This window comes from Morone saxatilis, unplaced genomic scaffold, assembly GCF_004916995.1.
Source record: "Morone saxatilis isolate NCDOM2014 unplaced genomic scaffold, NCSU_SB_2.0 Contig8, whole genome shotgun sequence".
NCBI lineage: Eukaryota > Metazoa > Chordata > Actinopteri > Moronidae > Morone > Morone saxatilis.
The window spans coordinates 17,907,548-17,911,129 of record NW_023340257.1 but is presented as its reverse complement, the minus strand read 5'-3'; positions in this window follow the sequence as shown (position 1 = coordinate 17,911,129).

Below are 3,582 nucleotides of genomic sequence, written 5' to 3'. Positions count from 1 at the left end.
TTGGCATCAAAGGACACATCATAACCATTTTGGGAAAAATTTACTTTCTTCAGCTGAGTAAGAACCTGTGAGGATGAAGTAAAGTAAACAGTGACGGAGAGAATAAAAATTAAAAAACATGAATACCTCATATCATAAAAGGTACATTGTAGTAAAAACAAAATAGTATTGGGGTTGTTCAATTATTTATTTAGACCGACCTGTTTTGACTCTATCCTGGTGTTTTTGTCACACTGAGTTGTAGAATTTGTGTCCTGACACACTGCATTATGAATGGCATGTGCTATTGCATAAACAGCCTTGTACACCATGTTAGTGATTCGGAGTTGAGATGTGTCGGTGTACTGGCTCTTAATTGTCTGTATGTCTTCATTTCCATCACACACATACTCGTGTACAGCTGCACCTACAAACACACAGACACAGAGGAAAGTCTCTTTAGCCTTGACATGATAACATAACATGTGTTAAGGGCTTCACTGTGGGTATTCCAAAACCAATCCAGCCATGTTCATACAAAATCTTAAACCACAAACACCCCTCCAGCTGATTTTTACAGACAATAATAAGTAAATCATAAGAAATATTTTTCACTCTCCTAGTGCTAGGTTCTCATGTCAGTGTTATGATTAATAAATGTATTCTTTCATTATGGAACAGTATCCCTTATGGTGTTGTTATTTAGCGTTTTAAAACTATTGCATGATTAAATCACACATTTTTATTTTTTGATAAAAATTCCCCCTTCACGATTTTTAGTAGCCCCCTCAATCACTTCATTCTGGCATTTCGACATGTCCACCTCATGTCTTTGTTCGATATCACTGGATTGGCCTCTCAATAGAGATCCGGGGTTTTATCTTAACGTAGCTGCTGACATTTTAACACAGGCCACTCCACTCAGACTGACAATACACAACACTGCACAACCAAAAGGACCAAACTGTCAATGTCATCTGTGTTAAAAATCAGTACAACTTTCTCACTTTTTCCCAGCCTGCAGTTGAATACACCCTCCCAGAACTCAGTAAGCACTGGAGAGGCAGCCACTTTAGAGGGAGAGAGATCGAGCAAGAATTCTCTCAGACCTGGGATGACAGATTTCTGAATGCCAAATCCAATGGCTCCAGCACAGAAGCTGAACCTCAGCATGTCTGGGTCGGTTACCCAGGACTCACTGCCTATCCACTGGCGAGGTGGAGAAGGCTCGCGTGACAGCTCCTCCAGCAGGATCCTCAGTTCTGTAGAGGCTACAAATGCCACAATAACCATAGCTGTCGACCTGATGAGACATAAATATGCATTATATATTGTCACTACAAGTGTCAAATTAGTAACACAAAGTATAAAAAAATACTAATAAAATGAACTTCCATCTTAAATTTTACTTTTTTTGGCATTTTTTGTGATTTTTATGTGTGGGTCAGTGTCAGTACAGGGAACAAAAGCACAATCAGTTGTGAATAAACCTCCGAATAACGTCAGCTACTCTCTGGATCTTGCTTTGTGGGTGGCTTCGATAGAAAGATACAGAGTATTCCACACAGATCCCCTCCTTCTGTGCTGCGTCCAGGAAAGATGCCATGCCATTATTGCCATAGTCTGAATCTGTCCGGACAGCACCTATCCAAGTCCAGCCGAAGTGTTTTACCAGCTTGGCCAGTGCATCAGCCTGGAACTGGTCACTAGGGATTGTTCTGAAGAAAGTCGGGTACTGCTGCTTATTAGACAGGCATGCACAAGTGCCAAAGTGGCTCACCTAAAGGAAAAAACAGTGTCACTCTTTTATGGGACTGACAAAGAAACAAGACAGGCCTATATTAAACACAGTTTGCAGGAAATTCAAAATATTTACCAGAGGAATGTTAAAGGGCCCCAAGATGCGCGACATGCTGATCGATCTCGTGGAACCAGACTCACCGACGATAGCCATCACCATACCAGACTGTGAGCAATTGTCGCCAGTGTAAAAGACCGGGTCAAGGCCATTTGCAAGCTGAAATGCAACATGCATTGCCAGGGGTACTTCAGTACACGAGTCGTGGATCTGATAACCAAGTTTGATGCCCGGCAGCAGCTCTGTGCTGTTGTTAATCTCCTCGATGGCAAAGACCATTGCACGTGAGAAGCGCAGTTCACGGGCGTCAATGCTGCACACAGACACTCATGTCAATGTTCAAATGTATATATGACATCACAGAACATCACACCATCAAAATATCACAAAATACTAAAAAACTATGTCAGTTATGGACAATATGTGATATCTGCACTTTATATGTGAATAAAGTATACATCACACCTGATGACCAAAATTCAGAAGACAGGATTAGATATCAGTCCAAACTTCAAAGAAATTTAAATATAAGGCTTAACAGTACTCAAATGAATGTAAAGTCTTAATTTGTTTTAATTCTGTTGATAAATAAAAATATTTGTTTTAAGCTTTCAATACGCCACAAAAGATTTGCAACACAATTGTAACCTCTTCATATAAATAAAAACATTTCTATCCTCACACAGTGTAACATCCTCATATCCACAACTTCTCCCTCTTACTAACCTCCCTGTGCACCTTTGTGGCTCAGGCATGGTGGTGTAGTTATGTGTCACTGTTTGTTCGTACTTGTGTATGGAGAAAACTCCCCCAATAACGTAGTCACCATCCATTGAGAATGCAGGTAGACGAGTGGTACTCTGCAGCTTACATTTCACAGATGAGGCCTCAGCGCTGACCCCAGCAACAGTCCTATCCTCTGTAAACCCTGCCCTTTGTTTCAGACCATCTCCAGAAGTATTCACAGCAAGAGCTGAGTTCAGCTCACACAAACCCAGAGACAGAATCAGGCCAATAAAGAGAGCTGAGATCTCCATCCCTCAAGTGTCTGTATGTGGGCATAACTGTGTGTTTTCACTGGTTTATATAGATTTTCAGTCATAATCTTCCCTCCTTCTACTGTACGTCAGTTTACTATACATCTAAGAGAGGATTTCCTTATTCAATAGTCTTTAATGAAATCTTGTCCAACCCTTTTTTTATGTGCAGCATGTGCAATATGATCTTCATTAAAAGTCTCTTTGCCCATTATACTTTTTTGTTTTTAGTTACTAACAAATGCACATTAAATGGGATGTTTATATTGTTCTTAAATAAATTAGAAAATGTATTGTTCCAGTTTGAAATATTTTAAATAATTTGATCAAAACGTTGAAACAGAAGTCAGTACCTCACATTTTCGTTATGAATTTATTTAGCACACAATAAAAAAGTTTATTTGTAATATAAGAACAATATATTAAAACCACATTCAAATAACATAAAATAAAAACACAATGTAAAAAAGATTTAAATTAGCAAGGCGAAGACTATGTTGAATGTACACAGCATAAGCTCTATGTGTTGTGTTATATAATAACTATTTCCAAACCTCAGATGTCTTAAGACTGATTTTTGTTCATTAGATGTTTCTTGGTGTTCTTCTCTGGCTTAAACAATATGATGAAACACTTTGGAGCAAATATACACAGTGTAAGTCCAAAACTAGAGGCCAGAATGGCAAGGTGATCCAGACTGCACAGAAT